The following is a 25,520-nucleotide window of genomic DNA, read 5'->3' as shown; positions in this document are numbered from 1 at the left end:
TAATCAAACCTGCAGCAAACTTTTCTGATCATTTGCTATTTTTTTGTATTCACAGAGATAATTTTTTGGAGTAAACCATATTTTGCTTAGCTTAATGATTTTGATATAAAAAAATTATTTCATTGGTCTACATAATTTTATAATAAGCCACTATTTCAGGGAAAGGGCATTTAAAATGATATATTATTGATGGTATGGTTTACTATCGTCAATATTGTAAATAAATGAAGTCTGCATAAATTTAAAGAAAATACTTTTTTTTTCACATTACAAATTTTATGTCTGATTATTATTTGGCATCAATTATTCATACTCATCTTTGGAGCTTTATAAGTAAACTACCGAGGGAACCAAGTAGGTACAAATCAACGTTGGATGTTTGCTCCATAACATAAACACATATCTGTAGCTGTCTTATCAGCTTTAAACTTGTATCTTATAGTTCTAGTGAGGTTAAACACTGACCATTTAGAATACAATTAGTATACAATTCACATTTTTGAGTTAAGTTACATACTAGATAATATCTAAAACCATATACTGTACTATCTACCATAGGGGTATTGAAAACATACCTCTTTGAGTAGGTGCTGAGCAGCTTTGTAATCTCCTATCTCTTTACTGCAGTGTGCAGCTAGAAGTGCCCAAAGACTATGTCGATCATTTTCCTTAAGAAAGTGTTTAAAATATTCTAACGCTCGTTCATAGTTTTTAGTATAGTACAGAAGATACGCGCATAACTCGATGACTTTTGTTTTCCAAAGTTCATTTTGTGAATTTGGTTGAGGTGATAATGGTTTCCTCTTGAGCAAGTCACAACACGAAGAGAAGCTGATCGAGTCAATTGGTTCGCCGAGTGCTTTACTTATCTCTGTTTTGGAATCAGAATATTGAGCTGTGAAGTAGAGAACTTCGGCTTTTACCCAGCAATCATTTTTAGGAATGCTAATATCTTCAAGTATTGACGATATTTCAAGTCGCTTTTTTTTTTTAAATGGATCAGCTGGCTTGGGCATTTTGGAGCTGACGGACTCTTTGATAGGAATGAGTAAGCAGCCCATAAGTACTACCAAATATGCTGGAACAGCGTAAGATAACTCTTGATCACCTTGATAGTATGTGTCAATTTGTACAGAGTCAGTCTGAGATTTCATTTTGAGATAAGCTGAAGTTCGTATGTATATAGCAAGAGCAAGGATAATATTTAGGTACCGATAAATGTCTGGTGACAGAAGGCCTTGCTGTCGAAGCTCTGAATAGATATCCCATGAGTGACAACAACTGAGTCCGAGACACATCTTCATGTTGTTAGCGAGAAGAGTCGGATATCTGAATATCTCTTTCTTCACCTTGACATTCAGATTAGCTGGTGGTTGAAACTTGGCAAACTTTGGCAAAAAATCGTATTCATCCATGTCTTTCACAAATGACTCTAAGCGTTTCATTTTGACAGACTGCATTTTTCTTGCACCCTCTTCATATGATGCTCTTTCAGTAGTAAACTGTGTGTAGAGCTGACTGGTATCTTCTGCTTCCTCACTAGAAAGTAAAACAATGGTAGAGGAGAGCATGTCAGATTTATCTGCTAAATCATCAATTGGCTTTTCTGCTTCTGTTTTGTAGAGTTCCATGAGCTGTTCTACCGTTAGTGTCAGACTCAGGCCTCCCTCTTTACCATTACCTGTTGGGATGTTACCAGAGTTTGTAGTGATTCCATCTATTCTGTATCCAGTGACAGCTTTTTTAGCTAGCTTACTTAGCTCACTGTCGGTCTTCAACTCATCAATATCAAAGGACTTCAGAGGACTCTCACCTAAATTCCCTATTCTGAAGTAGCTGTCTACTGCTAGTTTTTCAAAGTAGTCTGATTCTTTCTCCACAATGATTGCATATTCTAGATCAGAGTATGGAGTTGCATCTCCCTTTGCTATAGAACCCAATCCTATGATAGCAAACTTGCACTGAGCTTCTTCATCCTTCTTCTTCAGCACATCAATGCTTGATTGGAGAATCTTTTTAGACACTTCCGCGAGTTTCTTACTGCAGGTTTTGCTAGCTGAAAATACTTTTTGACTAGCAAACTCAGCATTTCTGAGATTTACTTCACTGAATATGTCATCATCACTCACAGAATTTCCTAAAGCATCAAGAGCACTAAAGTCTTTCCTCGTATCTTCTCTGTACTTCTCTAAAAGTGCCTTATGTTTACTGATCATCTGCTGATGATCATCATAGCTGAGAGGATGGTTTCCTTGGTACCAACTTTCTTCTATGTCATAGACTAGTCTGCGTCTGTCATCAGTTGGATTAAGAGTCACACTATAGTTAGCTAGCCCATGTGCCTGTAAAGCAGTATTTTAAAAGCTATACTTTTATAAGTTTAGAGTGTGCTAAGACAATCTTAAATATATATAAAAAAAGTTTTTTCTAAAGTTGGTTCCGCAGCCCTTTAAAAAAATATGTAAATTATATTTTGCTAGTTGCTAACTCTGGAAAAGGTTAGGTCTATGGGGGCATTTTTGGACACTTTTTCTGATGTGATAAAGGACTGTGAAACCGTTATTTGAATGCATTTGTGATCTGCATATTAGCATCTATCTTTTGGCCCTTTTGACATCCAAGACATGTTAATACAGGGAACATTAAGATAAAGCGTGATGTTGTATTTTTCTAACATTCCTCCCAAAAATGTTGAGAAGATGAATTTAACCTTTTTACGGATAAAGAGGTGGTTACTTAAATGTACCCGGCATTCTCCTTTTAGTAAAAGGGCATCAACTTTTTTTAACTTTAAGCTTCAAGTCATTGTCAACTAGTGGCAGATCTCTAAATAAGTATGCATTGGAAAGCTGATGAATGTCCCTACAAGTTGCTAACTATGGTTTGCACTAAACCTACAATGATTTTCTAGTGTGTGTTACAATTTTTTGGAACATCAAATTAATTATTTCATGCATGGCGTGGAGGCCATATTTACTTTATGAACTTTTATACTTTATTTTACTCCATTTTTACTTTACTATATTTACCAATGTTGCAATAAGCTCATTGCTATGTTTGCTACAGTTTGCAGACAAAATTGCTTTTCATGCGTCAAAAAAGAAGAGTTTCAAGCATAAATCCATTGTAAGCTTAGTTTAGATCACTACGTGATTCTATCATATAAAATGCTATAATTCTGAAAGTTTATAAGTGACATAATAATAATCTAACAAACGCAAATAATATTTATTTAAGAGCAAGTGAAATCACCATATCATGTGCCTAATACACGCAAAAACGCAGAAACAAACAAAACACCCAGGCCATGGGCCAAGGCAGTTTATCTTGCATTTCTGTTGGCAATTTCTTTCAGTGGCAATTTCTGCAGTGGTTTAAACTAATTTGGATATGGAGACTTCAAAACTAAAAAGTTGCCGCAGCTGCCATTTTTATTTCTATGAGAAATTTGATAAAAATGATATTTTAAGATTTATCTCCCCTGTAAATAAGATTCCGTCCTTAGAAGCATCAGATTTGCAACTTTTTATCATTATTATTTTGCAGTGATTAAGGATGTCAGTGGTAAAGTCAAAATTCTTCTATCTATTTTCAAACATTCCATATCCTACGGTTGTTACACGCACATGTAAACTATATACATGCATATAGGCCTACATATATGTACATGTGTATATAATTGTATGATTTAATAGCTTTATCTTACACAAAGATTCAAAACACTATAATTATGTTTTATAATCTAACAGTGATGAATCATAGAAAATAATAAGAACGCTGCAAGCAGTGTGAACAGAGTGATTATTATTAGCATTATTATTAGTAGTATTATTAGTAGCTAATATTAACAGTCTTACAAAACGAGCTGGGATATTTCAAAATTTTGCATATCCTAAGTATTTGTTCAATATGTTGAGTTCTTTGTCATTGTTTTCTCCATCAGCATCCTCTGCTACTCCTGCTTCAGTTTTGTTTTATTGCACGCATGTGCAAAGCTCTGTGTAAGGCAGCTTTGCCATGATACTGGCACATCAGTTCCCTCAGCACCTGGATTTTTGACACTTCCATAGAACTGCTTGTAGAATATTGGGTAGGGGCGAAGACTCTGATATGATACTTTACTGCATACTCATAATTTTTCTTGCCCTGTATCCACTGATATAAAAAAGGAAATGGTGCATTGGCAGGTTGTGTTGTTGCCTCTTTCCATATAAATGTAGGTAGCTGCTACATAATTGACACGATGCACATGTTTTTTCAGTGATTGAAGAGAGGGAAGGCTTGGCTGGCTTAGGCCTAGACACAAAAAGCCTGTCTCTTAGTCAGTTGCAGTCTGTGCCATTTTCCTGGGTGCTATCTTCTTGGCCATAGAGTATGCATGCGTTAGTCTCACAAAGAGAAAAACGTTGCCCCGAAACTTAAATGATTCTCAAAGTCTTTTTCTTGCCTGCTCAAAGTCGACTTCTGTTTTGATGAGTTTCCTATGACTCCTTTTCCCTTTGCCTGCAAAGGTTGAAACTGTATCACAGCTAGAGAAACCGTGTAAACCTATGAGATTTTTACATTGGAAGTTTATCTCCGAGCTTAGTAGCTATATTCTTGCAATAGTTTTCAATGGCAAAACCCACACAAGCAGCCTTGTACTTCTTAGCATTAGCATTAAGCACATCAAGAACGGAATCAGCAAGTTGACAGAATATTAAAGGAATGGCACTAGCAGGAAGGGCTTGGATAAGCGCCATGGTATCCACAAAGCTGTTCCAGATGTCTCTTCCAGGTTGGTCCTCTGGGTAGTACTCTAACATTGACTGTTCTGCTGCCAAATACCTTGATAACAACAGCTTCCACCCATTTAGGCTGTTTATCTTTTTTGGGTCCACGGTGTAAAGTATAGCGTGGTGTTCCAACTGTGTAAAGATGAGCTGTTTTATATATATATATACAGTCAAACATGGATAACTCGAACTTCAAGGGACCGAGCAAAAGTGTTCGAATTATCAGAGCATTCAAGTTATCAGAGCACTGTCACAAGTCCATATATTTACTTATTTATTAGTAGATACATGTACATATACAAACTATAATATAAATCAAAAGCACAAATGGCTTGTTTCAAATTAAATGCTTCTAATGTAAAGTTTAAAACGTTTTCATGAAAAAGTATAGAGATTTTTTTATCACTTGAGATTGGTTTGTTGTTTGAGGTGATGTTATAGCCAGGACGTTTTTCAGATTGACATTGGCAAAACTTGATCGTTGTTGAAATGCTCAAAAGAAAAGACATTTTTTTCTTTTGGGGTTTTACCCACGATCAATTTTGCCGTTTTTTCTTGAAGTTTATGCAGATTACCTTACTTTACCTGGGATTCGTTAAGAGCAACACTCCGAGGCAGTTCAATTAGAAGTTTTACGAGGTTTTACGGTACATTCTATATCACTCACGCTTTTTTAATAGATACTTATTGAATGTACACACGTATTCTGTGTTTAGGTCAAACGATGAATAGTTTTTTGTAGCTCAGACAACGTATACGTTTAATTACAACATTTTTTAAGACGTTTTAAACATTCAACATTCCGACGTTGATTCAACACGGAATCAACGTCGGAAAACTATTCATCACGGGCTAGCCGAGTCACGCACTGAAGGATTTTCGCCACGCACATACAAAACAACATGCGATTTTTGTTTTGTATGTGCGTGGCGAAAATTCTTGCGCGCGTGACCCGGCTAGCCCGTGCTATTCATCGTATAGCAGTATAAATCAAATTTCACCAAACTTTTAGAAAAGTCGTTGACAAAAATATTTTGCCGATGGTGGTAATAACGACGCTTATGAATTACGAAAAGATGAAGTTTACCTCTATGGCTTTGAATAAAGTGATTTTTTAAAGCGAAAACAACCGTTTCGGTAGCTGTTGGGCAAAAAAACAGTTCGAATTAACAGTGTTGAGTTCGAGTTATCTATAGCAATTTATCATTACGTGGGAACGGACCAAAGGAAATGTTCGAATTAACCATGTGTTCGAGCTATCCGTGGACGAGTTATCCATGTTTGACTGTATATATATAGTACTTTATTGGCAATAATTTCATTTCACAAGTAGAAATGTTTTTCAAATTAGGCCATACAACAATAGTAAAACAAAAAAACAAAAAAAAGGGAAAAAAGCAACAGTTAGCCATTAAAATTGAATAAATAGTCTGACAAATAGTGTTTAAAATGCTTTTCTCTGCTAAGAGAACGGATATTTTGTGGAAGATTGTTAAAGCAGCTGGCAATGAAATTTTCAAAATGATTGTTAGTGATTGTATGCAATTTGTTCATATCACGTAAGTTGAAATGGGTTAAGAACCTGTAATTGTCATGTAAAAAACGAGGACACAAACCATGAAAAATCTTGAAACAATGAATTGAAGTAAAATAAATATTTAGCATAGGCAGAGTAAGAAGACGCAGAGATTTGGAAAGATCATTTGTTGGAATAATATATGCAGGCATATGACGTGTTGATGTTTTAGTTGATGTGATGTTTTAGTTGATCGATTATCCTGCATCCGTTTGCTTTGAGCTAAGTGCTTAATCTCCTGCGATTGAGATTGGTTGATTAATCCATCAACAGAGATTCCAAGCTGTCGAATACCATTTCTTCCTACAACTTTGAGACTTGGCATTTTGCTTTCGACAAAATGTAATTGCTTCTCATGTTGATATGAATCTAGCTTTGTTTTGATGAGACAGACTCCTAGTATGTCGATTCCGTCTTTGGTTGCAGACTCATAATGAACTTCTGAAGTTTTGTGTGTAGGGCTCCCCATTTTCCTCCGGTTGTCCAGGGATATGAAGTTGTCTCTCGCTCCAGTGTTCACTTCCAAGGTCATTGTGTGACCTTGTAAATCAAGGTTGACATGGAGCCGTGGATTAGTGTTGACGTTTTTGATGGCCTTCACTAAGTTCAGAGGTTTAGCACCTTTCTGCTTTTTACGGCAGATGACTTCTAGATCTCCTGTAAGTTTACAGTAGTTACGAGTAAATTTGTTATATCTGCATTCGGTAGATTTGTGGTTAAATTTTCCACACCGGTAGCATTTCGGTTGATCTGCAGATGTTGACGGTTTTGAAGTTGTCATTTTCTTGTTCCACTTTTAAAAAATTTGCTGCACCATGGACTGTTTCCTTTGCCACTTTTGCTGCTTTTTCTATTTCCATAGCAACTTCAATAGCTCTGGCAAAAGTAAGGTTTTCATCTTTTAATTTGAATAGTGCTTTAAGTATCGCTTTATTCTCGACAGCAGATGAATCTTGTACGTAAAACTTCATTTTGTGCATCGGTAATACTTGCAAAGTCACAAGTTGTAGCATAATGTCTTATTTTTGCTGCTAACTCTTAACTTGTCTCTCCTGAATGTCTTTTAACACTGCTCCAGTAACAATATCTTTCTCTAATGATGAAAGTTCTCGGGTTATATTGAGTCATCATGTAGTTCTCAGTATCTTCCATTGTCAGTTTGATGACTTCTTTCTTGGGATTTTGTTGATCTGACCAATCAGTTAATTGTTTGTAAATAACTATTGATTGATTGGTTATAAATATCTGTGGAACTCTGTTTTCAGTAATATAATTGGCTTTTATGAATTTCCTGAAGCGCAGTAAATAGTTTTTCCACAGCTCTGTATTTGGGTCAAAGCCAGTAAAACTAGGAGTAGTTCTTCCTGCTTTTATTTCGGTCTTCTGCGTTAAAACTTTGATAAGCTGTCTATTTTTTGCTGCTCCAGCTGCTCTCCCTGTTCCTTTCCTTTTCCATCTGCGCCTTCTGCTGCTCCATTTGTCCTTTTTGAAGAGCCATCCGTTGTGTCAGCAGTTGAATCAGTTGATCAGTTTGAGTAGACGTTGCAGGGAAAATCTAGAGTAGAAGTGTAGAATATCCAGCTGAATAGTGTCCTTGTCGCCAATAATATGTTGCGTTCTCACTGTAATGTTCTTTATTCCAGTACTGAGTTTACAATGAATTGGTAAGAGACATCCCAAGTGCACACACATATATATATATATATATATATATATATATATATATATATATATACTCATGCTACAGACAGTACTGTTTCGGCTATTGAAGCCTCATCAGTGCAGCTCAGAGCTTAGGCAAGGGACACAAATCCCATTACCCATGAGAGTTGACTTTCTGCCACGAAACAACTAAGTTGCCTCGCAGACTTTAAGAAAGTCAATGTGCTGGCACCAGAGTGCTCAAATCACCTCTGCTAAAAATAAAAACAACTGTAAAGGTTTTAAAACTTTGTCAAACAACTGTACCTTTTAAGCTAGTAGCCTGGCATATTGCCAATGAAAAGCTCCACTAAGCTAGTTTATAAGGTTAGGCTTCCAATGACGGTAAGCCATGACTTTGAGTCTGTATTGTTGTTCAGCTCAGCTGTTCTAATAATAGCTATAGCTGGATTTCCAAAAGACGGACTTTGAGAAATATATATATAGAGGAAAGATAGAAGAAGAAGAAAGAAGAAGATAGATAGATTGCATAAAAATAATTTTATAGAATAATTATAAGTCCCATTATTTCTCTTTAAATGTTTGAGTGGTAAAGTATCATGAGTCTAAAAAAATACTCACTCACCTCACTGTGTTTTCTCCTATCAAGCTCAATTTTGCTGTTATTAGTCAGTCTCTGAAAGCATGTTCTGTGAATCTGGGAGCCCTTGCAGACAAGTTGAAGGCGTACACCATTATAAACAGACCTTTCAAGTTTTTTAAAAGTGTTTTTCCAGCTTTCTAGACAGTGACTAAGTATTTGACCTGTGTGCTTAGTCAATGTTTATCAAATTAATTTTTTGAGAGCCATGTATGTGGGCTACACAAGTCATGTCAAAGTGCAAAAAAACCATGAATGCACTTATCTTGTACCATATTATTTTTTATGATTCATCAGTGTCAGGTTATAAAACATGATTATAGTGTTTTGAATTTTTTTTTGTAAAATAAAACAATTGATATATATATTTCTTAAAGTATGTCGTCGTATGTCGTGTATCAAATATATATCAGTTTTCCGGCTATAGATCTTAAAATCTTAATTTTCCGCGATCTGATGGATTTGAACTCACGACCATTTTCTCATTGACGAGGGTCTATCCGGAGGCTCTAACACTGAGCTATAACACCGTAATTAAAATATTATTCATATTATACACATTATTCAAATATTATACACCATTCATATAAAATATAAAGCCTGCGCGTGCTAATTATTTTAGCCTTAGGTTTTTCACCAAAGATTTTGAGATTTTTTTGCCTCGAAGAATATCATTTCGGTTCTTGACTACACTAGAGCATGCGCATTGCAATTAGCAAAGCTCCGGAAACGTTTGGCAACAGATAAGCATTTTACGCTTCGTAAATTCTTTACAAAAAGGGAGAAACCAAGTGGGACGACGCCTCCTCTACCAAAGAAATTTGCTAGGAAGCTAACACTTCTAGTCTATTTACCATAAATTGTATTGGGGGATGAGTCTCTTTTAAAGCACATAAATTACATAATTTTTTATTGTATATTTCAATACATCAGAGTCTTGGCTTTCGAATGAGCTATTGTTTGGAATGGTGAGACAGACATTTGTTGGTGCTTATAGGATTTCCCCAGAGCTCTACCGCAGAAATGTTTACTGGCATAAGCTCGGAAATTGTGATGTCATAATTTCCATATGCGGTGTTGTGTGCTCTTACCGCCTATTTTATTGCTTATTGCTTATATTTATCAATTACGATAGTGACGCTAGTGTCAGGCAAAAATAGGACAACTCCGGAGAACCGATGAAGATGACAGAGGAATCAGTGTCATTAGTCCTCCATGTATAGATTATTTCTATGATAAATAACTAATGTACGATTCCAAGCAGCATACTATGTTTTCTCGATGATATTATGCACTAGCCCTCTCATTTTATTGTGATGTTAAGTGTCGCGACTGAGACTAATTAGCTTCAAGCATTGAATGGTCTCGTGAAAGTGTGATTGAAATATAGTCCTAGGGCCACGCAACCGCAGGCTACAATTTAATCGATGCGATTTCATTACCTTTATCAACGACAGAAAATTTATTGAAGCATAATTAATTAACCCAGAACATGCGTTTGTATTGGTCGGGCGTTAGCACGATCCCGGGCATTGTTGATTATCTAGATTCCTAGTTTATTATTAGTGCTATCCGGGTTTAACAGCACCGATTGTCACAGAAAAGGGTGGCCTCAATGGCAGCAAAAGGGATCGGCTACCTAAAGCTAAAAAATAATTGTGACATCACATTTTGAGAACCTGAACCACGTGTTTTTTTGCAGGACATACTTTTGACACCCCGTTTTTCATAGTTCTATTTTTCTTTGTGTATTGAATATAGGCTCATTAAAAAGCCAAGACTCTGATGTGTTGAAATATATTATAAAAAAACTATGTAATTTATGTGCTTTAGAGATGTAAAGTAAACAGGCCATTGCTGTTTATATTTTTTCTCTACGATTTTTGATGCAACTATCCGTTGCATTTTTGCTGTTTCATTATCTGTTTTTGCTATTTTTAGTATTGTATTTTAACCTTTAATGCTTAAGATGATCTAAAAGCTGAATGTAAAAAATGTTTACTTTTGTTTTCTTTTTCTACATCATAAATATGAAACATTTTATTAAAATTAAACACGATCTATATATGCCCATTTTTATTTATAGTATGCAACATACAGTACAGCTTATGGTGTAAAATATTGAAAACAAATTATACCGAAGTATATCACCAAATTTACCCAAGTTTTTCTTCATCTAAGAAGAAATTAAATCTACTTAATTTTATTTTAATGGGAAAAATTGTTTCGGATCTCGAAAAACTCGGTTAGCAACGCTAGAACAGTTCCGCTAGAACAGGTTGAACTGTAGGTTATTACAAGCTATACGTCACTGAAAGTTATGAACCTTTAAATTTACAGTGTTTTTAAAACATTTTCCTCATGATATGAAGTTTGAAAGTTTCAGTTGTTTGAAAAACTTTGAAAACCTTTACAGTTGTTTTTATTTTGTTAAAGGTTATTCATTTTGTTAATTAGCATTTGTTTTAATAGCGATATAATATAGTAACAAGCGTTATTTCCTTTCCTCAACAGCCGAATGTTTCGTTCATTAAACGCGTGTTTCAAAATTTTTTCTCTCAGTTCTCACTTTGTGTATTAGCTTACGCATCTTTCCTTCTAAACCTTACCAATTACTGATACGTAATTATTTTCACACTTTACAACAATCATTTGTAAGATTAATGTAAGATTATCTGTAAGATTTATCGTTAGTAGCAGTTATTCCTCACTCTTTTATATTTACATACATTTACATACTTTGAGAAATATATATATATATATAGGTAGATTTACATTCTCTTATTACATTTATAAACTTTGTATAACTTTTGAAGTTTATAATATAAGTTTTTACAGTTTGTTACGTTATCGTTTTTCTTGCAACTTGCATTTTTTAAACATAATTTGAGTTTAATATTTGTTTGAAGTTGAACCATTATTCATTTTCCTATCACTGTTGCTTATTATTTCTTAGTTTCCAACCTTTATTATTAATATCAATTTTTCATTCAACCAATTTTTGGCACACATTCTTTTAATAAAATTTTAACCACAAAATACTACCGTATTTTGTGGTTAAAATTTATAATAATAATAATAATAATTTTGTCATAATAATATGACAAATTACTACAGTATTTTGTCATATTATTTTTATTGATCTAAAAAATACATGTATTCTCAGAAGTTAGACATTGTCTCATACCTCCAAAGAAAAGAGCCTGTTCTGCACAAAATTATTCCCTCATGATATAAAGTTTGAAAGTTACAGTTTGACAAAGTTTGAAAACTTTTACAGTTGTTTTTACTTTCTCTCCTAATTCATTTCAACTACAGAAAACACTTCTCTCATGATATGTAGTTTGAAAGTTAAAATGGTAAATGCTGTTATATGTTATGGACAAATCAAGTTTTTGTCCAGCGACTCTTTATTATCCGGGCAACGCCGGGTGGTACAGCTAGTACAACTATATACACAAGTACATATAGGCATATACATGTATATAGTTTACATGTGCGTGTAACAATCGTAGGATATGGTATGTTCAAAAACAGATAAAAGATGAATTTTGACTTCACCAATGACATCCTAAATCACTACAAAATAATTATAGTAAAAAGTGGTAAATCTGATGCTTCTGTGGAAGGAATCTTATTTACAGGGGAGATAAATCGTACAATCTCGCTTTTATCCCACTACAAATTTATCAGTTTTGAATTCTCCATACCCCAATTAGTCTAAATCACTGCAGAAATTGCCACTGAAAGTGGCAATCTTTGAACTCAAACTGCCAACCAGGCGCAAGAAAAGCTTTATTAACCCTTTGCCGGAATCAGTGAGTTAAATGATTTCAAAGAAATTTACATTGTTTTTGCTTCCGCTATTTTGTTCAACTCATAAAATCATATATGCCAATAGAGCTGAGTAGGACCAGACTTTTATTGCAATAACCGATGTGAATATGAGAGATAAAGACAGACTGCTTCACTATAAACGTCGTTTTAGGAATCTGGGAAAGAATCGGGGAGGGCAAATGAAAGAAAGAGTGAGTGAGAGGGCTAGTGAGATGCGGATAAGACGGTGAATGAGTGAGTGAAAAAGCAAGAAATAAAGAGAGAAAAGGAGAGTGAGAGGAAGAGTGAGAGGAAGAGAGGGAAAGAGAGAAAGAGAGAGTGAGAGCAAGAGAGAAAGAGAGAAAGAGACGAGAGATGACAAGGAAGAGAGTGAGAGAGAGAGAGAGGAGAGATGACGAGAGATGACGAGAGATGATGAGAGTGAGAGGAGAGAGAGAGAGAAAGAGAGAGAGAGAGAGAGAGAGAGAGTGAGAGTGAGAGAGAGAGTAAGGTAGAGACTGGCATACATGTAGAATGATAGAGAAAGTGAAAAAGAAAGAGTGAGAGTGATAGAGGAAGGGAGAAGAAAATAAGGAAAAGCAAAAGAAAGAGTAGGGGAAGTTAGAAGAGAAGAGGGGAGTGAGAGGAAGAGAGTGACAAAGAAAAGAGGAGAGAGCAAAAAGAGAGATAAAAGTGAGGATGTAAAATGCTAAGAAATGTAGTTTTAAGGTGATATATTCTAAGAAAATACCTGCAGGTAATGTCTCCAAGCACCAGAGCCCTTAGCTTTCTCTTTGTACTCTCTAGCTAACATGTCAAATCGGTTTATTTCATCATCTGCCATCTTTTATTCCTCTGGTGTTTCTCCAATTTCAGAGCTGTACTGCAACACATTGGATGTTGATGGAAGAAGAATGTTTACATTTTACAGTAAATAGTTATACAGTTTTTGCCTTTATAAATTCAACCAAAGGGTTATAATTCATCGCAAAATGGCTCTTTGTCTACTGATGGCTAGTTACTAGAGGTTAATAATAGAAGTTTGACTTCTATTATTGTATGCAGAAGCAATTCTACTTTCTTATTCTTATAAGAGCTTGTTTACAATCATAAAATTCTTGGTCTTGGTCAAAGGAAACATATGTTATTAATTCCTTAAAAAAACAACCTTTTCCGCTGGAAAAGTCTCTGATAGGTGAGACTCTACATTTCATCAAGGCAATCCAAGGGTCACTCATCGTCTTAAATAGGCATTTAGTTTTTTAACAGTGAATTCCGGCTTGCTTTTGCTTTTTGGTTGCCTCAAATATGAGGTCATGTGCTTAAACTGCCACTGTTTTGCAAACTCTCCAAACTCGAAGTTAGGTTAATAGAGATCATTATCAGTATGCACCCATGAAATAACTTTGTGTCTAGTGAACATTTCTTTGCTTCCTTGGATTACTGTAACAGCTCTTTCACCTACCAGCTTCTTAGTTTGCTTCCATGTGGTCCAAACTATAATTCACCACAAATAGGTATGGTCTCAGCTGTCGTAACATATATCTGGGCCAACTTTCTTATCCGGTCGAGTCGGAGCTTTATGCAAATGTATAATCTCTTTTTGATAATTGGGTTTCGTCTTCTGACAAGCTATGCAAGTTTCTGTTTGTGGTTGAAGGTCCTGTGACATGTTTGGTCAGTATAATATATCTCTGGCTTATCACATTGTGCTCAGGCTCATCAGCTGATTAAAGGCTCCCATGCAGTGTGTCTCATATCTCAGTCACCATGTTCAAGGGTGGCACTAAGTTGGTGCTCTAGTCGTAGGTTCATTAACTCTGCTTGTCCCTTCAGCACTTACAAGCTCTATTATCTTATCTATGACATCAACCTTTGGTATAACTGGTGTCTTTCAGTGCCTTTGTCAAACTCTGACTGACTGTCTTGCACTGACTGTTACATCCCATTCTCTATGCATTTCACTCAATGCTGAAGACACATCCTTAAGGTCCAAACACAGTTGGCGATTTTATCACGTGGGTCAGAGGAGGGCATTCATTCATTCATATGAGGAGGGCAGAAATATCGCTGGCATGTACTTAAACACACTTGATCAATTCACCAGCAAATGATATAGTGAACAATCTCACAAACTGCCAATAAAACTCTGTATCATTAGGTTTTTTGGGGTTGTTAATAAATTTAAGCGAGTCAATATGGCGCCGTCTAGGCAACAACGTAAAAAACTTCGGCTTTTGTTATTAGGCCTATCTCACTTTCACAGATTGTACACTACAAGAAAACATAAGAAAAAAATATTCCTGTATTTTTAACGGTAATATTTTATGATTCTTATATATAGTTTACTTTATTGTAGTTTTGTATACTTGAGATAGTAAATATTAACCATTCTCAAGATGGTCAACCTGCACAACGATTGACTCCAAATTTTGGTTCTCAACAGAGTTTTTTTGTGAATCTTGTTTGTTGTGTTGTGTTGTACAGGACTGAGAGTGCTTTATTTAAATTGATTATTTTATGAACAATTCAGTGATCGTTATGGTGATGTTTCAATTGTAAAAAACAGCAAAATTTGCTGTTGTACGTTGGTATACATGGACAAGAAAAATTACCCTCCATAAAATTGTATTCTGGGAAAACCCAACCAATCAAAATGCATCTCACTAGCGATAAAGTTGTGATTGAGAATGTTTAGCATTATCGCTCACTGAGCCAGTTCTAGCACAGATTAGCACCACACAGCCAGATATCATGCTAAATTTTGCCTAGTGGGTTTTCACCTTTATAGCTCACTTTTTGCCACTCTTGATCCACCATCTTCCTGACAGCTTTAATTTAAGCATTGACACTTAACAAGCCTTGCTAAAAACGTGCGTCAGCTCCAATGATGGGCATCAGTTTTCCAAGGCTGGGTATTAATGATTTATTGTATATGATTAGAGTCACACCACTATGTCTCAACTTGGAACTTCCTAGCTGCTGGCTTCTTTAGTAATTATATTTATGCTGCAGCCAAGTACAATAAGGGTCTGTTCTGAGTTGCTGAGCAGCAGGTATTATTACCCTTTTCCTGTGCTTTGCTACTGTAACAGCAAGCAGCTCTTCATGATTTTTGTGTGCCTCACTGATACCTAACCAAGCCACTCTAACTTAAACCGCCTTGGCCAAATAATTACAGTGCTTGCGATAAGCAGAAAATTAGACTGACCTTTTCTGTATCTTCGACCGCAATAACTACATTCCATCTCTTTTTTTACCTTGACCAGTGTTTGTTTCCTGATCCTTTTTGTGATAACCTGTCTGAGATTGGTGGTTCATACTACAGTAAAGGCTCTAATTGAACGCCACTTTTGTTTGACTGCCACTATGGGAGAAGGGATAAAAATAGAGGCTCACATTCTAATTAAATGCCATCTCTATTTGACCGGCACCTTGACATTTGTTGAACTTTACGAACCTATAATCACAAGTGATCCGCTGAGAAATGTCCACAAAATTAGATTAATTATGAACAGTTTACTTCAATAACAATTAGTTCTCAATTAGTTTTCAACTCCGAAAATTTTCGTTGTTTTTTTCGTTAAAATTTTGAAAACATCGTCATTAAAATAATTCATAAATGTTCTAGGCTAGTAGTAGTTCTTTGTTTACTGCAGTCTAGATACTTGGAAGTATACAAAAACAGTCTACATCGACACTGGTGTATGAATGACTAGTTTTAAGCTAAAAGGTTGTGCCTAGCAAGCAAAACTTTCAAGCTTTGCAATTGTCCAAAGTGCAATGCGTAAAAGTTTTGCTCTGCTACAAAAATTGTTTTGAATTCTACATGTAATATTGACTAGTTCTTTAGTGCAGAAAATTTGTCATGGTACAAAAATTCTGGAAGGTATTGGATGCTCAGAATATGTTCGCTCGATTGAAAGCTACAATCAGAACACAGCTGACCGGGCAAATGATGTAAATATTTTTGTTTTAAAAAACTAAACTTTTGTTTCAGCACGTATTATAAGTATGGTTCATTTATGTATACACATGTATGTGTTCATGATTATATATTTGTAACATCCGATAGATTATCATCATAAAATTTATATATTTGGAGATTTTTAGCATATTATTTGATAGCCTCATTGCCATATTCTGATCTTATAATGGGTTGAGGCTCAAAACTTACATTTTATTGCATATAAAAACTAGTTTTGATAGCAAACTGTAGCAAACATATTAATGGGTGCAATGGGCCTTTATGCAATATTATTAAATTTAGATATAAAATAGAAATTTGTTTTCCAATTTAGAACGAAATACATATATTAGGTTCCACTAAAGTGCAAAGCAGGACACAGGCTATAATATTATTGCAAATTAATGGCAAGCAATAGATATCAATTGGAAGAAATGTTTCTCAATGCATATTTATTAAGAGATTTTTGAGAGGTTAGAGGTCTGTTAGTAGATTTATCCCATTCAAAAAGATTTATCGCATACAATTGCTTTGCCCAAAAATGGGCTAAATTTATCTTCCCAAAGCTCTGACACGCCATTTGACAAATACAACACTGGCCTCTGTTTGATCGCTGCCTTTATTTGACCACCATTACAAAGAAAGGGCTAAAAAATAGAGTGCCATGGCGTTTGATTAGAATGCTTACTGTAGTTTTTTCCTTGTCGCAGTGCCACTACTGCTTACTTCATTTATATGTTCTTGAGCTGTTGTGAACTAGGGTCAAATTACCTTTAATAGCTTCTGTTATTAATTTTCCTCTTAACTTATGGTCATCTGGGAGGTTCTCCAGGCTACACTTCAGTGCTTGATATCTGAGCTTGGTCTCAAACTTTTAGATTGGCAGGCTTTCTTGTTTCACACACAGCAACTGGTGCCTTGGTACAAATACTTGATGCTGTGGTTCACAAAACTTATCATATTCAGGGATCAATTTAGCATAGTCAAGCTTATAATTTTCTTGTATCTTAGTATTTTCATAAATATTACTTTCTCTTTCTCCTATAACTCTCAGGCCGATTTAACCTTGCTGTCAGCTTCTGACTTTTTAGTCACTTCTAACAAATTTGTGAATTCTCTCTTAAACTTCTTCCAACCATTAGCTAAGTTGCAATCTTTCAGTGCATCAGGCGCTAATAGTCTATCCATGCGTATTTAGTCCTTTTTCCTGACATCATATAAGCTGTATGGTCAACTTACCAGTGTAGGTTAAATTGTGAATGTAGATAAACAGTCTCAGCTCAATTGTTATGCATGGCCATGTTGTCAAACTGTATACGTGATGCCTGCGCTGCCCGTAGCCTCACTTAGAGTAATTCCTATTTGTAGCCTCAAATGACTTCAGTCAACACTGCCTATGCTGTACTGTCTATTACTAGCCGCTAATCATTGTTATCAACTGGTCAAGTTGTTGAATTTTGAACACAAATTACTCAGAATATTTTTATTGGGCCTGTTTGACCAATCAGATGTCTGCAGACGTGACTGACTGTCATGCTTAGCTTTGTCGATTAAGGGTAACTATGAGCAATCTCTACATATAGATTGATAACTAACACTACTACGCTGCCCCCAGATACCAACTGATAAACTTCTATGCACTATTTAAAAAATGAAACATTTTGAATGTTAATTAATTGTTTAAATTTCAGACTTTTCTTAGAGCTCATATATATTTTTACTCATCATATTCTCATCTCTCACAGCACTACTTCACTCGAAGTTCTAAATTCAACTTACCTCTACCTAAATCATCTTCCACTTTTGGTCACAAAAACAATTTATTAAGAATCTGTTTTATGGAACACTCTGCCTATTTCTATTCACATTATACAAAACACGTTAGATTTTAAGAGAAGTTTACAGGTTGGCTTGCAGCAAAATTCATGTTGCAATTATTTGGTATCGTAAGATTCACTATGTCTTACTCTGTTGTGTTGTTGGTGCTAGGCCTGCATTCACTGGTTGCAAGTTGGAGCGGCTAATGTTAGGCGACTAGTTATGAACTGATAGGAGGGGTGGGGTAAAACCCCCAACAGGTTCTCTCATGTAGGGCTTCAGCCGGGCCTTTCGTGGTAAAATAAAAAAAATTTTATCGGAAAGTATCAACATTTTTCTATTTTTTGAGATTTGTTTTAGGTGATGTGACTGCCAGGACGTTTTCAGATTAAAATAGACTAAACTTGACAGCAGTTAAAACGCTCAGAAAAAAAGACGTCTTTTTTCTGAGCGTTTCAACAAAGATCAATTTTGCCACATTTTATTTTAAGTTCATCCGAAGATTTCTACGCTTTTGTTAGGCCATCGCCAAGCAGATGTTTGTTAAAACTGAATTTTTGCAAACCTTAATGAAAGTCGTTAGCAAGAATATTTTGCAGATGATGATAATAATGATGCCCAAGAACTATTAAAAGTTGACGCTTATCTCTATGCCTTGGAATAAAGTGACATTCTCCAGCGATAAAAAACCGTTCCCGTAGCCATTGGGCAATTAACTGTTCGAGTTAATGATGTTGAGGTCGAGTTATCTAAAGCAATTCGTCATTGCGTAAGACCAAACGGACCAAACAAATCCGTTCGAGCTAACCAAGTGTTTGTGATAAAATTTTATCCGAGACCGAGTTATCTTGGTTTGACTGTACTTAGTCGCCAGAAATTCCTAAAATGTTGGGGTGGCTCAGCTGGTCAGCCGCCCCAGGGAATACGGGCCTGGTAGGTGCAAATTTTATGGGAATGTGATTACAAGCTCTTAAAAGCTAAAAAACGAGCAGTTAATCGCAGCCACATGAGACCGCCATAGTTTGGATTCCCTTTCCCAAACGGCTCAAATAGGACGTAGTTGTTACAGGATGGTTTCTGTTTACACTTTCATGCAATCTCATTCACTGAAATATTTTCACAAATATACTTGACACATTCAATAAAAGCATGTCTATTGTTTTTATGCGTCTATTTTATCGTCATTGTAATGCTGTCACTTTTAGCATTGATATCTTATAACTTACCGTAAAAAATCATTAAACTTTTTAACCTTTGCTCGAAGGAGTACATATCATTGTCTGATAATCATGACGAGCCTGTTGGTTACCTGTGATAATTGAAAAGTGCTGCAAAAATTATTTTTGAAGTGTTGGGTCACATGATCAGATTACGGCTTGCCGATTAGACCAAACCGAAACAAAACTGTAAAGTAGCGAGCATCTATATTTGATACGGGTCTTCGGTAAAACCCGAAGTGTTTGTCATAAACTAGTGCTACGATAAGTTTTATATTGAGCTTTTTATTGGCCTTTCAATTCACGTGAGAACATCACGTGACAAGACAATAACCAAACTGTAATGACAACATCAGATAAATAAAGAGATTCCAATCTACGGCGGCTTTTGGTTTTTGAGCTTTTAGGAGCCTGTAATGACTTTTCCACGTAATTGGCACCTACATGTATAACACAACAGTGTAAGACATGGTGAATATTTTGATAATAAATAACTGTAATGTGAATTTTATTGCAAGTCAACCTTTAAGGGCATGGCTATTGAGATAATATTTTTAACTATAATGATGAATTACTTTTTGCCTGTAATCTGCCACCTAGGTACACGCTAAATATTAACTTTTGCTATCGTGCACATGACCTCATCTTCGCCTTCTCTAGATGCTCGTTGTCTAGTTTTCATTTCTATTGTATATATTCATACAATAATGATGAAATAAAGCAAACAAACAAACAAACCAGTAAGCCAGTACTCCAGCTAATACACTTGAGGCGGTTAAAGAATAGAGAAAGCATAATATTATTATGCTTTATTAGTTATCTTGAGGTGTTGACTGATGTTCTAAAAAAAGAATCAAGGAGATTGACCCCCTTGAAGCTGAGATATAGACAGCCAAACACAGGTCTACCTAATAAAGAATCAGAGGAAAACCCTTCGAAAATCCCGAAAACTGTGACGTTTAAAATCGACTTAATGGTCATGTGCCGGAGTTGCGCACCCTTACCGCCGTTACTTATAATGATTGTTTTGGCTACGAGATGTGAAACGCTTCTCGCGATAGTAAATAATTTACATACTAGCTCTGGTTTCTCAGGAAAATCATCCAAACATTGTATGGTAAAGGCATTTGCCCACAACCCCTCGCCATGATTTTTTAAAGCAGAAGAGCAGATTTTGACTATTGTGCTTCAAATTTTAACTCGATCTCCACGGATATGCTCCGAAGATCATCTGTTCAACGAACGGCGCGTGTATAGTCTATATGCGATATCCGCGATTGCAGTTTGTTTAGAATAAGAAATAGAAATGGGACTTTTTGTTCCCTTCATCATTTTTCTACTGTGTATCTACTGCAGCATTCAGTTTATTTTCATGATTATCGTCACTATTAACAGACTGGAAGTTCACTACAGCCATAATCTTAAAAAGACTAACTTGACCGTGCTGCTCTTGCTATAAGAAAAGAAAACGATAACTTTTGCTTTGATTTTTCTATTGATCTATTATCTTATCTATGATTATTTTTTATGATTTATATAATATTCATAATGCATATTATACAAAATAATAATATAACTGCGTATAGAATAAATGATGTAACTAATATAATTTGTAGAAAATTCCAAATGATAACCGAGATTGATGATTGATTTAATTGATTCTATTTATTAGCTATAGTTGAAAAATCTGAACAACGCTAAAGATGAGTCTGAATAGGGAAGCTAAGTAGGAGAACAACAAAACTGAGCTGAACTAGCAAGATAGCGAAATGTTGCGAAATAATAGATGCGTGTAGTTATTTTATGCTAAAACTAATCTACACGTCAGAGGGACTGGTTCGGAATTCTAGGAGCGATGATTGTTAGGCCCAATTTGATTGTTCTATACTTCCAGGGATTAAACCAATTAAAACGCCGTGATTGTTATAGGAGAGCGCATTAGTTGGCTTAATTGACCAATGGCACACAAGTCGATTTCATACGTCATATATTGATGATTACCAAAACACTTTTGTTTTTTTGGTAGACCTGTGTTTGGCTGGCTATATCTCAGCTTCTGGTTGGTCAATCTTCTTGATTCTTTTTTAGAACATCAGTCAACACCTCAAGATGAATAATAAAGCATAACCAATTAATATGCTTTATTATTAATTGGTTATGCTTAATTATTAATATAATATTATGCTTTCTCTATTCTTTAAGCCAGTAACCTACTATAATAAGAGTTATCAGAAGTCAGCTTGCTTATACAGTGAAACCTCAATACATAAACCGCTCGAGGTTGTTCGAAAACCGAGTTGTTCGAGATCCGAAATAGTTATTTTAATAGAAATTTAATTATAGAAATTTTAATTTGTTGCAAGCTGAGAAAGCAACTTTGATAAAACACTTTTTTAACATTTTACACCATAGACCACTGTATACTACATACTATAAACAAAACGGGTAGATATAGATTGTGTTCATTTTTAATAAAAGATTTTTTATTTATGATGATGGAAAAAGAAAACAAAAAGTAAAAATATTGTATGTTTTGTTCTTAAAACATCAAAAACGTTTTTGGGTAAAATACAATACCAAAAATTGCAAAAATTGATAATTATACAGAAAAATTACAATAGATCAGTTACATCGAAAATCGTGTGGAAAAGAAAATATAAACATCAATGAAGGAGCAATTTATTTCACATCTTTAAAGGAGAATCTTCCCCCTTAGGGTAACTCGAGTAAAGAAGTTGTCTCCCTAGTAAATCTCTTTGGTAGAGGGACATCGTCCCAGATGGTTCCTTCTTTTTTGTAAAGAGGTTATGAAGTAGAGCTCGCTTTTATCTCCGCTAACGAATGTCTTCATGCTGTTTCTGAAGTGTTCTGAATGTTTAGTTATAATGCGGATGCTTGATCAAGAACCGATTGTTCAAGATCCGAGACAAATAAATCTCTATTTTTTGCTAGAAAACCGAATCGGTCAAAAACTGAAGCATTTGAAAACATAGGTTCTACTGTACATGTAATCATTAATTACTTATGTTACACCTCATTTTTGTGTCAAGTCTAATTTAACGTCAGCCTTGCCAAGTACATATATGTTACAAGCTGCATGCATATGTGCAACTTGTGCAAGACTTTGCGAACCATATTTTGGTACAATAGAAATGACAACTTGGTGTAGTGGTTAGTGCGCCTGTCGGCAGTCCTGGATGCTTAGAGTTAAAATCCAGCGTGATGTGTATTTTTCAAACAAACGACGACATACAACTGACAGTTTGTTGTCACTACGTACAGTTAAAGTGAATAATATTTAGGAATGATAAACCTGCATCACACTGGTGTTCAACTGTCCACCTTGCAGTTTAGACACAGGCATTCATAGTCACTGCGCTACGCTTTCCTTACCATTCTCAATTAGCTTGTCGTAATTGTCTGTTACAAGTTAAGTATGTATTTTATGTTATTAATTAACAATATTAGGCTTTAAATTTGTTTTCAGAATGCTGATCTTTTTTTTTACCTAGTTTTATAATTTGTCATCTTTTAATGTGCATTTCTAAAGCTTCCAATTTCCAGTTCTTCGTAAGGTCAATCGCTAAAAGTTTAAAAGCTAAAAACCTCTCACATGAACAGCTGTATTTGGCATTTCCCGAAGTAGGAATTATTTCTACATTTTCTTTCGTTTGCTGAGACAAATTATCCATATGTACTTAACTGGCTTAGTGATGTATTTAATTCTGAAATCTCATTTCTACGTTTGTACCAGTATTAACAGATACTAGTAATAGTTGTAGGCAAAAATTTGATGGATAGTTACTGATACAACAGTAACCTTTTTATACACACACTTCTATGGTCCCATTGTTATTATGAATTCAAAATATTCATGGTTTTTTGTTTTCTCAGGTCATATTAAAATGTTTCAGCACCAAATCATCTTTTGTTGCAATTGAACAGACTTTACCTAGCCATTACTTGCTAGTTAGTTCACACTTAAACACTTTACAGCTGATGAATTTTTTCTCTAAAGTTAATTGAACTATACAAAACACTTTTCTCATGATGTGAAGTTTAAAAGTTAGAATGGTACAATTTTTATGGTAAATAAAAATATATAACCTATGCAAAAGTTTTTTATTGCGTAAAACAATAACTGATATAAGGAAGAGTTCGAAAGTTGTCAAGTTCTATCACTTTTTCCTTTACATTGCAGTTGATGGATATGATAAACAACACCTTGAATATGGTACCTACCCAAACAATTATATGTAGTTTAGGAATCCTTGATAGATAATCTAACAGATAATTTGAATCTGTAGTAAAGATGCTTTGAGAAGATAGGAAAGGACACATGTCATTAAATATTATTCAAACTGATTGGTTGAAGATTATTCCTCCCTATTTCCTCGCTATAAATTAATTAAAACAGAAAAAAATTGAGTTTATTATTAGGCAGAAGATAACTAGCTGAGGTAATCAAAGAATGACCGACACCTGTAGGCAGTGCCTCGCACACAAAGATGTGCACCAGTAACTTTAATTAGTATTAGGCTTTAGTAAAAAGAGACAGTTACAATCCTACATCACCCGTATGACCTATACCCTCATTATGGTAGATTAGAGCATTTCTCATTTGAGTTAAATATTGTCTTGGACTCGCATATACATTAAAGATATTAATATTGCACAATTTATTTGCGCATTACTTTTTCTCTCAACAAGATTAAATACTGAGCTCATTAATAAGAAACTATTACTTAACGAGGCATAAGTCTACAAAATGTTAGTATAGTAACTGTTAAACCTATAACTAATTTTCTAATAATTTTAGGACTCCATTAAAATATCTTGTGCAGAACTTACAAAATGACAATAAAAAGAGTTCTTTTTATCTCCATTTAATTTGGTTGAGGCCCGTCCATAGTACTTATGACCTACTAAACTATTACATATTCTACAAACACTATTATAGCATAAGAACGTACTGAAGTAGATTCTCACTGAGAGTTCATTAGATAAAGACATCCATACTCTTTAGTAAACCGCAAACTTGATCAATTTATACATGTAGCTTCAGCTTGATAAAAAAATTATTATAAGCTATTATAGAATAACCCTATTAACATTTTAACACAGTTACTACTCGCCAAAACTTACTCAACAAAGTTAACTGCATGGAGAGTGATTGCATAATTAAATGAAGAGTTATCATTCACCAATTGACATCTAACTTTCTTTGACGATAAGTATATAAAATACCACATTAGCATTGCAACCTAGCGGGTCAAACAATTGTCAGAAGTATAGTACTATTTTTAACCAACCGCAGTATTACAATAATCCATCAAAATGAACCATTTGTTTACCGTTTTGTTAATCAAAACCCTAATAATCTGTCCAGTCTTAGAACTTAAATATCTGAAAGAAAATATGTTAAAAAGTAAGTTCCAAGATATAACTTTTCCTTCTGGTGAATTTCACTAACTGAGTTAATTAATCCAATCTTGACTAAAACTATGTACAAAATGTATAAGCCTTCTTTACAATTTAATAGAAACTCATAGAAACTGAACTTGATTAAATATCTACCTCTATTACAGTGTGTGATAGCAACCACTTGACTACTATGGAAATTTTATCATAATTTAGACTGTTTATCTTGCTTTTTAGGCAGACTGATAGCTAAATAATTTTTATTTTTTGGTGGATTCTATCACGCTATGCTAGTTGAGGCTAGATTGAGTTTCCTATTTATGAGAGCCTCCCTATCAATGAAAGACTTGTTAGAAAAAAATTGATTAAGTGTAATACCTATATTTTGTGACAATATATAAACTTGATTAATGCAGAATGCACAATAATAATACACAATGCAGAATGATGAACCCAAAATGAACTTGAGATAGATTCATAGTTGACCCATTAGTCTTTTACAATCCCTGAACAATAGCTAGTAAACAATGAACTGTGAAAAAGCAACAATCCATGTCGGATTAGCATCTTTCACGTATTCTCCAGATATATATGCATATGCTTAACAAATAATCCCAAGGTACTTTAA

Source organism: Watersipora subatra, chromosome 4, assembly GCF_963576615.1.
Source record: "Watersipora subatra chromosome 4, tzWatSuba1.1, whole genome shotgun sequence".
NCBI classification, from domain to species: domain Eukaryota; kingdom Metazoa; phylum Bryozoa; class Gymnolaemata; order Cheilostomatida; family Watersiporidae; genus Watersipora; species Watersipora subatra.
The sequence above is the reverse complement of the archived record's forward strand: the minus strand, read 5'-3'. Positions refer to the sequence as shown.